At 54.0% G+C, this 11,466-nt stretch overlaps 1 protein-coding gene across 6 annotated transcripts in view; it reads right to left on the bottom strand.

Moving 5' to 3' along the window:
- ARHGEF10 (Rho guanine nucleotide exchange factor 10) overlaps positions 1 to 11,101 on the bottom strand; it is an 81,824-nt gene extending 70,723 nt beyond the window's left edge. For 3 of the 6 annotated variants that reach the window (XM_059384236.1, XM_059384241.1, XM_059384242.1), the window contains exon 1: positions 11,022 to 11,100. The gene's annotated coding sequence lies outside the window, so the exon portion shown is untranslated. Of the gene's footprint in view, positions 1 to 679; positions 715 to 9,912; positions 10,186 to 11,021 lie in introns of those variants that run through there. The other 3 variants (XM_059384238.1, XM_059384237.1, XM_059384239.1) reach the window with 3 other exon arrangements.
- Positions 11,102 to 11,466: the final 365 nt, after the last annotated feature.

Raw genomic sequence — 11,466 nt, 5'->3', positions numbered from 1 at the left:
GGCTCAAGTGACGCCGCCCACCGGTCCCTGCCCCCAGGCAGCCGGCCAGCAAGCGCCGGATCTCTGACTAGTGCTGGGCTCAAGTGACGCCGCCCACCGGTCCCTGCCCCCAGGCAGCCGGCCAGCAAGCGCCGGATCTCTGACTAGTGCTGGGGCTGGTCCCCTTCCGCAGCCTGCTCGGGCCACCCTGTCACTCCCCACAGCCGCTGGGCCCCATCCAAAGATGGGGACGGAACACCCCAGGAAAGGGTCAGCTCAGGACGCGCCCCCCAGTGAAATCGCTAGTCCCTCCCCGAAGACCACGCGCACAGAGATCTCCTGCAGGACGTGAATTCCAGGTTTAAAGGCCGCCCTCGCGGTCAAGGACACCAGGCCTCAGCATGCAAGTCTCTGGGGAGGCTCCGGGGCCAGAGTCCATGCCCCTGGTTGCCCGCGGTGGGCGAGGTGGGGGTGGGGGGGCTCCACATGGGGAGGGGCTGCCCTGTGCTCGCATTCCCACAGTGAGGGGGCCGTGTACAGGAAGTGTACTGAGGGGCTCCCACAGAGAAGGGGCACCGTGCCGAAGTGCTACTGCATCAGTCAGACCCAGAATAAGCACCGTCACCCCAGAGCACAGTGAGCCGCTCCTCAAACACCAAGGGCCAGCAGTTCTGCCGGCCGTGGGGAGGCCCAGCCCTACCTGCTTCCTCCGCGCAGGACGCGACTCCCAACCCCGCCCCGGGGGTGCTGGGGCTGCCGCCCACACCCAACGGCCACTGGGGCCACACCGTGGACCCCAGGAAGAAGAAGAGCAGAGTGTCCAGATGGCACTGTCACTCTGCCCACGCAGCAGGCCTGTGGCGGGGACGCAGACATAGAGCCAGCTAAGACTCCATGAGGCGAGAAGGAGCCCAGAGCAGGGAAGAAGGGAGGGCTTCCGGGAGGAAGACTGAGGGGAGGAAGGCCCCAGGGCGGGAGGAGAGGCGGCTCACCAGCCATGGGCACCTGCAGGCCCCACCAGGGCAGGGCCTCATCCTGGGCTCAGAGGGGACCCACAGAGGTGTCTGATCAGGTGACTGATGTGGCTGGAGCACCGGGGAGGATGGCCAATCAGACAGAGGCAACACTCGGGAGGCCACGGGGCAGGAGTGGAGGCTCATGACCATGAAGATACTGACAACTGGGAGACTCGGGACTCCGTGACCAGCAGCCCTCCAGAGTGATGGGCATCTTCTCCTGGAGCCCCACCGAGTCTTCGGGTAGAGTTTGCATGACAGATGTCCAGACAGAAAATAAGGAACATTGGCCTTCAATGGTACATTAGACAAGGCGGACTTAACACAGAACAATTCACTCCCAAAGCAGAATATACATTTTTCTCAAGTGCACACGCATGTTCTCTAGGAGAAAGCACAGCTTAGGCAACAGAACAAGTCTCAACAAATCTAAGGAGGCTGAAATCGTATCAAGAACCTCCTCCAAACACAAGAGTATGCAACCAGAACTCAACCCCAAGAAAATGGGAAAAGACACAAGTATGCGGAGATTAAACGATATCCTACTGAGACACCAGTGAGGGAAAGAAGAATCCAAAGAAAATCGGAAAACAAAACCTTGAGACAAATGAATATGGAAACATTAACACCCAGAAAACCTATGGGATGCAAGAAAAGCAGTTCTAAGAGGGAAGTTTGTACCAATAAATACCTATATTAAGAAACAATGGGACGCCTGGGTGGCTCAGTGGGTTAAGCCTTCGGCTCAGGTCATGATCCCAGGGTCCTGGGATCGAGTCCCACATCGGGCTCCTTGCTCAGCGGGAGCCTGCTTCTCCCTCTGCCTCTGCCTGCCTCTCTGTCTGCCTGTGCTCGCTCTCTCCCCCCCAAAAAAAAGAAACAAGAAAAATCTCCAATGAACAACCTAATTTTATACCTCAAGGAACTAGAAAATGAAGAACAAACTAAGCCCAAAGTTAGCAGAAGAAAGGAAATAACGAAGATCAGGAAATAAAGACGAAAAGATGATAGAAAACCTCAGGGATATGAAGAGCTGTTTTTCTGAAAAGATAAAACTCGCAAACCTTTCACTAGACCTACTAAGAAAAAAGGAGAGAGGACTCAAAGAAAACCAAAACGACAAGAGGAACCATTCAGACGACACCACAGAAACACGAAGCATCATGAGACAGTAACGTGAACTATTATAAGCAAACAAATGGTCCAAACTAGAGTCCTTACAAACAACCTACAAAGACAGAATCACAAAGAAACAAAAAGTCTGAACAGACCAATTACTAGTAAGGAGATGGAATCAATCATCAAAAACCTGCCCAAAAAACAAATATCCAAGGCCAGACAGCTTCACTGATGAGCTCTACCAAAGGTTAAAGTTAGAATGCCAATCCTTCCCAAACTCTTCAAGGAAAACAAAGAATGGGAAACACTTCTAAATGCATTTTAGGAGGCCAGCATTACCCTGACACTAAACCAGACAAAAACAGTACAATGAAGGAAAATCACAGGCCAACAGCCTTGATAAAGCTGTAAAACCCTCATCCAAAGTGTGCCAAACCAAACCCAGCATGACGAGAAAAAGATCAAACACCATGATCAAGCGGGATTCATTCCAGGGATCAAGGATGGCTCGACATCCGCAAAGCGATCAATGAGACACGACACTCACAAAATGGTAAAATCTTATGATCATTACAATCAGTGCAGACAAATGTCGACAAAGTTCAACATCCATTTATTAAAAAAAAAAAACAAACTCTCAACAAGTGGGTCTAGAGGGAACATCCTCCAACATAATAAAGTGTCCATGTGGTAAGCCTGCAGCTCACATGCCCTTCAATGAAAAGCTGAGAGCTTCCCCTGTAAGAAGAGGAACAAGACAAGGATGTCCTCTCACTACGTCCACTCAATACAGTACTGGAAGCCCTCCCTCAGCTATTAGGCAAGAAAAGAAAAAAAAAGCATCTAAATTGGTAAGGAAGAAGAAAATCATCATTGTTTGTAGACAACATGACACTACCTATAGAAAACCCTAAAGACTCCACCAAAAAATGGCTAAAACTAATTCAGTACAGTTGCAGGACACAAAATCAATATGTGAAAATCAGTTGCATTTCCATACATAATAACAAATCATCAGAAAAATTAAGAAAACAATCCCACTTACAACCACATCAAAAAAAAAAAAAAAAATCTAAGAATAATTTCACCAAGGAGGTTTAAAACCTATACAATGAAATCTCTAAGACACTGATGAAGTAAATTGAAAGAGACACAAATTTAAAAAAAAAAAAAAAAGATATTCCATGTTCATGGATTGGAAGAATATTGTTAAAATGTCCATGTGACCCAGAGCTATCTACAGACTGAATCCAATTCCTATTAAAATTCCAGTGGTGTTTTTCACAACAATGAAATAATCCTAAAATTGGTAAAGAACCACAAACACCCCAAATAGCCAAAGCGACCTCGAGTAAGAACAAAGCTGGAGGCATCACACTTCCTGACGTCAAACTACGTGGCAAAGCTCCAGGAATCAGTAAAATGGTCTGGGAGCAGCATAAAAGCAGACACACAGCACAGAAGGGAGAGCTCAGAAATAAATCCACGCATGTTCACCTAATTTACAGCCAAGGAACCCAGAGTGCACACTGGACAGTGTCTTCAGCAAATGGAGCCGGGAAACTCAGACACGTGCAGTGTGTAAGAATGAAACTGAGCGTTACATCACGACATACACAAAACTTAACTTGAAATAGATTAGAGACGTTTACATATGGTCTGAAACTATAAACACCTAGAAGGCAATAAACGCCTAGAAGAAAGCACAGTAAGCTCCCGGACACCAGTGTTGGTGACGACTTTTTGAATCTGACATCAAAGGCAAAGACAGCAACAGCACATTTAAACAAATAAATAAATAAAGACTACTTAAAACTAAATGCTTCCACACAGCAAAGGAAACCGTCATCAAAATATAAAGGTAACCTAAGAAATGGGAGAAGATATTTGTACATCATGTATCTCATAAAGGGTTAAACGCAAAGCATATAAACAATTCATACGACAGTAGCCAACAAACCACCTAACTAAACAATGGGCAGAGGGTCTGAATAGCTTTCCAAAGAAAACCTTCCGGTGCCCAAAAGGTATGTGAAAAGATGCTCAACATCACTGACCATCAGGGAAATGGAAACCAAACCACAACGCGATACTGTCTCCCACCTGTCCAAATGGCTAGTACCAAAAAGATGAGAGACCGTAAGTGCTGGCGAGGACGCGGAGAGAGGGGAAGCCTCCCGCACTGCCCGTGGGAAGGCAAGCGGGTGCGGCCACTCCGGAGAACAGTGTGGTCCTCAAAAAACAAAAACTAGAACTACCATATGATTCAGCCCCCCCCCTTCTGGATATTTACCCAAAAAGAACAAAAATAAGACCTTGAAAGGGTATGTGCACCCCCACGTCCACGGCAGCCTTATCCCAACAGCCACCATGTGGACAGCCATCACATGGTGTCCACTGATGGCTGAACAGGAAGAAAATATAGCGTCTGACACGTGCAGGGGGTGCTCTTCTGCCGTCGAGAGAAACCCTGCCGTTTGCAACAACGTGGACGGCCCTGACGGCACCCTGAAATAAGAAAGACAAATCCCATCTGAGCTCATTTTACGTGGCATAAAAATGAGCTCATAAGTACAAAGAACAGATCAGCGGCTGCCAGGGGTGGAGACTGGGCAAAATGAGCGAAGCGTGTGGGAGAGCCAAAACTCCGGAAGTCATGGAACGCGCTGCGCAGCACAGGACGGAGCCAACCCTGCAGGAAGGGGTACAGGTTCCCCAGCCAGAAGTGCCGCGTTCCTATGAAATCTTTCACAACGGAAATGGTGTAAACTGAAGAAGGAATGACCTTTCATTCATGTAGGAAAATGAGTGAGCATGTCAGACCCCAAAATTACTTCTCTCTGGCTCTTCTTAGGCCTCAGGACACAACATCCTACCGGATGCCCAAAATACATGGAGATAAAGGCCAGCGGATGCTCACAGACACAGGTCAAAGCGCTGGTGGCCAGAGGCGGGGAGCAGAGCCCAGGAAGGAGCTGGTCGGGGCGCATGCCGCCCGTAGGGGTTCCCCACAAAACAGATGCTGAATGTGATGCCCACTTTTTGACTTTTTCATAAGAGGGAAATCCTCTTCAGGTTTCTTCCTGCTACTGGAAGTTGGTAATAACCTAGATCTTTGGAAAACACCAAGTGTGTGGAGTGGCGGAGAACTGTAAATGAAAGCTGCCGAGGAGGTAGAAGTTCAGAGCCCCCCAGACACAAACATCAGCAGGTCCACTGCGAAAGGCACCTTCCTCAGCAGGCGGCAGCCGGACTACCTCCTTCCCCCAGAAACCTCCGGCCTCACCTTGCTCAGGACAACCCACAAGCGCTCGGACTTACTCAACTCCTCCTTTCCTGCATCCCCGATAACGAACCCACCAGCAAGCCCTGTGAGCTCCATCGTCAACAGGTGCCCAGAATAGCACTGACCCCTCCTTCCAAGGCCGCCTGTCTGGTCCACCCTGGAGCCCATCTCTGCCTGAGTTCCTGGAAAAGCTTCATCATTCACCTCCCTTGCCATCCTCAACCCTGTGTCATCTGAACTCAGTACTGTAGCCAGGATGGCCCCGTGAAACAGGGTCCCACGGGGTCACGGCTCTGTAATGGCTTTCTGTCACACTATTATCACCTCCCTGAGGTCATGCCCTAAGCTGTCTCCTGTGACCACAGGACCCTCTTGCTGCTCCTGCCCCAAGGCCTTTGCACATGCTCTCCCTTCGGATAGAAGGCTCTTGGTGTGATCTCACTCACCTTCTTCCAAACTTCACTCAAGCATCACCTTGCCAGTGAAGACCCACCTGGCCCCTATGTGACTCGCAAGCACCGCCACCGTCCCCACCTCAGCACCCCAGCCCTGTCTCTTGCTTTCCAGTTCCAGACCAGTTATCACAGTCACCAGACCATCTCAGCAAGGGGGAAGTGGAGGCCTACTCGGATGGTTTCTCCACACACTCCCTCCAGTTTCCTAGAGCAGAGCCCCGGAGGAAGAGGTGACCAGAGCTCTTACACAGTCAGGATGCCTGGGACAATGGGTCCACCTATGGCACCCTGAAGACCATCAGGGAAATGAGCCATAAGACGAATCCACTTGGGGTGCCTGGGGACTCAGTTAAGCTGCTGCCTTCGGCTCAGGTCATGATCCCAGGGTTCTGGGATCGAGTCCCGCATCGGGCTCCTTGTTCGGTAGGGAGCCTGCTTCTCTCTCCACCTCTGCCTGCCACTCTGCCTGCTTGTGTGCTCGCTTACTCTCTCTCTCTCTCTGATAAATAAATAAATAAAATCTTTAAAAAAAAAAAAAGAGGAATCAGCTTGCACAGGAAACCTGGAGCCAGACACCTTCCTCGACTCCAGGGGAGCACACACACCGCCTCCCCTTGTGGGATGAGCTCGTCTGAGAAAGCTGAGCAGAGAAGCATCCCAGGGTCCAAATCTCCCTCTGGCCAAGGTCCTGGGAAACAGGCATCTCTCCTCCTGCCCCAGCCGCCTGTGACAGACGTCCGGCGTCCCCCTGTGCTGGGGCAGAATGGTGCACCTGTCCTCTTTCCTGAGACATCAACACAAACCACGGTTTGCTGCACAGTTTTCAGGGAGGAGCCTGAAGCAGCAGCAGCCGCCACCCCGGTTCGGTTTCCGTCTGGCCCGTGGGGCTCCTTGCGGAACTAGAGCTCCGAGGAGACTGGTGTGCCCTGTGGCCTTGGAACCTAACAGCAGGAGCTGAGATTTCAGTTCCAAATGAACACTGGCCTCTTCCACACAGCACAGCAAAGCGGAGAGAGACTTTCTCAGGGGTGTGGCTCTGGAAGAAGAGCTTCTGCCGGCGGAATTCACAGAACCCACGCAGATGACATTTCGCAGCAGCTCCGCCCTGGGAGCAGGCGGGGCACGCAGGGCATGGTCCACGCCACCGTGGGCTGCTTCCCACCCCCGGCTGAGCTGCCGGCTTGAGAACCAAACAGGAAGCAACTTTCTTACGACTTGTGCAGCAAGAGGACGGGGCAGACGGGAGCAGGGCCGGAGCCCAGTCCCTGTCCTTGGGAGGAAGCAAGCAACAGCCCACAACCTCGCGGCTGTCTGGTCCGGCGACCCGGCCAGGCTCACACCTGCTCCCACGGGGAGTAAAAAGACACAGTGAATTCCTTCTACCCCAGCTCAAGGCTTCTCGCGGAGAAACAAACTCCGGCCTCAGAAATGTGCTCATCAATAGCTCTGGAACTCCCTGGGTTGTGTCTACACTGGCCCACACAGGGGTCCCGTCCAGACCGCTCAGCCAATGCCCTAGGGTTTCAAGCCACTCTCAAGCTGCCCTTAGAAAGGCAGGACCTGGTCTGATGAGGCAGCCCAGTGGGGTGACTCTGTGTGCGGGAAACTCGGACCACAGCCTCCCTGAACACCAACGCTTCCGAGTCCAGGCTTCCAACCTCTCTGCTCACTGGGCACAGCGCAAATCAGCGTGAACACGGCTCTTCCCTTGCCGTCAGCTCAGTGCCCACTCCATTCTCCCTCGAGAGAAGTAAGGAAGAGATGACAGAGCGCTCTGCGCGCACAGCTCCCTTCTATCCAGACAGAGGGCCTCGGCCTTCCTCGTCCGGGCAGCCCCAGGCTGCGCATACCGAGGAAAGAAACACAAGTTCGGTTCTCACGTCTATATGTGACTTTGCAGTTTTACAATTGGTATTTCTATCTCAAAGCAAATGTCCGTATTTCTTTCTTAAAAATCATAATTTCCACGCGTAAGGGTCTGGGTCTCCATAGCCAGACCGCACAGCTCTGGTTCCGATGAGGATGGAGACAGACCCTCTTCGCAGGAAGCAAAGCCCAGACCCTCAGGGAGCCTGCCACGCCTCACCGGCAAAGGGTTCCTTTGCTCCATGGAGCTGTGCCAGGGCAAAGGATGCAGGTGCCCTCCACGGCTCATTCTGTTTTCTTCATAAATTCCCCAGGTCAAGTCACAAGTGATTCACCGGGTCAAGATTTCAGAGCCCAAGATGGGCCCCCAGGTGCGCACCCCCCACCACGGGGCCTCGATTTCCTTTGCGGGCACAACGTGCCACTCCCCACGCCCAACGGCAAGCACACTCCCTCTCCAGCTCTCCCCCGCACACAGGCCACGGCACCCTGTTACAGCTCTGAGGCTGTTTTACGTTAAGAAACAATTTCTAATACTGGAAGAGGGTCCATGGAAGAGAAAAACATGAACACACACAAAGGATTTTTAGGATTTTTAGTATTTCAAAAGATCATTTTCCTGTTAATTACAATAGGAAATAAGGCACAGACACCCCTTCCCCTAGCAGGTACAATTCATGGCGGTGACTTAGAGGAGAGCAGGAAATACAAGAGGAACAGAGGTTCTGATGGCCCATCATTTCCATCATCAAGGTTTTGAAACTTCATACACACGCAAAGAAAGACGCGCAAACCAGCGTCCCGGCCTGGCGCCGCGGAGCGGTCTGAACCGGAGGAACAGGGACAGACAGAGCTCGCATGTGTCGGCTGAGGCCGGTGGCCCAGGAGAAGGGGCCCCGCTAGCTCTCCACCCGGGCCTCCCCTGTCCTTAGCCAGCAACCTGATCACAGCCCTGACCTGTCACAACTGTCACAGGGTGGACACATGGCCACCCATGGAGCCAGCCCTGCCCACACCCTCCTGCAGAACACGCTCCGCTCTCCTGCGGGACCCCGGCAGCTCTCCGCAGACCTGGAACTGCCCTGTCTGCTGCAAAGCTCCAGGATTCCCTCCTTTTGTCAAAATTACACTGGTCCAAGGCTTTCATGAAAAAGGGAGAAGGCGACCTCCTGAGTGGTTATCACCTCTTTTCCTCACCTGTCACACTTCTCCGCACTCACCTTCCTACCTGGGCAAACTGGGAGTCCCAGATCAGTGGAACACGAACGTGCTCCAGTACCTGACTCTTTCCCCGCAGCCTTCTGAGGACTCCCTGTGCAATAAAATACTGTATCTCATGACGGGGTTTTCAAAGTATTATTTAAAGAATAATACAGCCCAACTCGCCTCGGTTTTAGTTGTTCTTCATTAGGCAGAAAGCTTCGGTGTAATAAGCCGTAGGTACTACGTCCCAGCAATTTCATAAGGAGTAAACAGAAGCTCTGTGGGATGACCTGACGCACCCAGGGCCGGGCAAGCAGTTCCAGAACTCACCGCAGGCTCCTCTCAAAGCCCCTTGAAATCACCGGCGTGCCTCTATCCAAAAGAATTCCCAAAGACTCTCCTTCTGACTACACCACAAAAGAAACTACAGAGAAAATATGGCGCTTAGGAATGTCTCGGTGATCCAGACAGTAAATTCAGGGCAAGTCAAGCTCAACTTTTAAAAGGTAGAAGGCGATCCGGAATCAGTTTCAATTTTTCCTCTGTCCTATTCTAACTCTTTTGATGGAAAGACTGGCCAGTTAGGAAAGAGCATCTTAGACAAATGACAAGACACCATCAAAGTCTGTATCTGATGACAAAAAGACGTGATACACCGACCTAACGATGTTGGCCACTAAATCACATCCCTGAGCCAATCAAAGGAATGCTGCCAGATTATGGAGCAAGTGATGTTTTAAAAACTACAAACAGTAAATCTCCTCTTTCTTCTCTAATAAGTAATTTCCTAGGAAACATGTTCAGATTACATTTTGTAAGCAACAAATGAGCAGAGAAAACCACGCTCCCTGCAACGTTCAGCCTGTGGGGAAACTAAGTAACCCTTGCACAGGGTCCCGAATGCAGCAGGCGACCCCAGTTTTACTCTGTGGCTCAACTAGAGCCAAAAGAAAAGCCCCAAAGGTTTGGGGTTAATAAGAAGTTTTACCTCTGGCGAAAGTGAGTCATGGCCATGAATCGTACATGACATCAAATATATCTGCTGTTGTTTTCTGAACGTTGATGCCCCGGGACAAGCTGAATCATTTCCTCAAGCGTTTATGTTCAGAACTTCGGGTCCCACGGAGAAGTGTGGCCGCGCGGGGAGAAGCAGGCATCTGCCCGCCGCGGCCGGCACACCCGCTTCGGTTTCTGGGCGGAGGGGGACACCTGTTTCGTAAGTAGCGTGCGCCTTCATCCTAAAGCAGGCCACTGACTTTGTCTTTGGAGGAAAAGGGAAATCACTCTTCCAAATAAACACCTCAACTCCTCCGTTCTCCCGCAGGGTCCTGACAGCCCACTACCATCGACCCCGGGGACACGGGGCAATGCTCGTGGGCTTCTTACTCCACACCTGTGCGTGGCTGCGGGGATTGGGGGGAACAGCTGCTAAACCTGGGGTGCTGCTCATGGTCTGCTCCCTGCACTGTCGAGCCAGGGGACAGGGAGCACCCCACGGAAGCTGGGAGGCTGCCTGTGATCCTTTGCCCGCACTGTCTGTACCCAAGCGTGCAGGGGACACACTTCGGGAGCTGGGGGCGGCGCCGGCTGTGCGCAGGGGAGCCGGGAGGACGCCCCCCGAAAGCCGCGGGGCCGCTCGGGGCCCGTGACCTGCACTGCGCGCTGGGCAGAAGGCACAGGGCGCACCCCGCTGGCGCTGCGGCGGCGCTGGGTCCGGCACCCGCACGGCCCCCGGGAACCGAGGGCCGCCCCGCGCCGTCGGCGCGCGCACCCGCAGACCTCAGGCGGCGGGCAGCCGGGACTCGCAGCCCGGCCGGACTGCGCGAGCGCGCGAGCCGTCGCACCGGACAGGCCGTCGGGGGCGAAGGCTCATCCGCGGCCCCGCGACCAACCGGCGGGACGCTCGCTCCGAGGACCCGCGCCTCCCCGCGCCGGCCGCAGCCCCGCGCCGCCCCCAGGACCCCTGCTCCCTCCGGCCGACACTCACGCCCCCACCCGGACCCCCGCTCCTGCCCTGGGCCCGCATCGTCCCCCGGGATCCCGCCTCCCGGCCCGATCTCGCCCCGCAGGAACCCCGGGCCGCCAGCCCGCACTCACCCGGCCGAGACCCCCGCCCGCCGTCCCTCCGAGCGCCCCTCACCCTGCCCCGCTCCTGCCGCCGGGGATGCGCCCCGGCCCCGCCCACAGGGAGGCAGCCCCACCCCCACGCCCTGAATGGCCGGATCCGACGGCGCCGGGAGCCCATTGGATAGCGCGCCTGCCCGTCCTCGGCCGCGCTCCACCCTCACGCCCGCGCATTCCTGCGGGGCCACGTGGCCGCCCGCGGCCCCTCCTAAGCCCAACGCCCGGCCTGGCTGCGCACGCGTGGGGGGGCGGGGGGGGCGCAACCCGGCCGGGGCAGGGCCCGCCAGGCAGGCCCCTTCCCGCAGAGCCCGCCGGCTTGCACGCGTGGGCGGGATCGTGGACGGAACAGCCCCCCCCAGACTCCTGGCCGCTCCTGCGGACCCTCGGGCTATGCACGCGTGGGTGTGGGCGCGGGCAG

The sequence above is a fragment of the Mustela nigripes genome, chromosome 18 (assembly GCF_022355385.1).
Source record: "Mustela nigripes isolate SB6536 chromosome 18, MUSNIG.SB6536, whole genome shotgun sequence".
Taxonomy (NCBI): domain Eukaryota; kingdom Metazoa; phylum Chordata; class Mammalia; order Carnivora; family Mustelidae; genus Mustela; species Mustela nigripes.
This window is presented reverse-complemented; position numbering and strand designations above follow the sequence as displayed.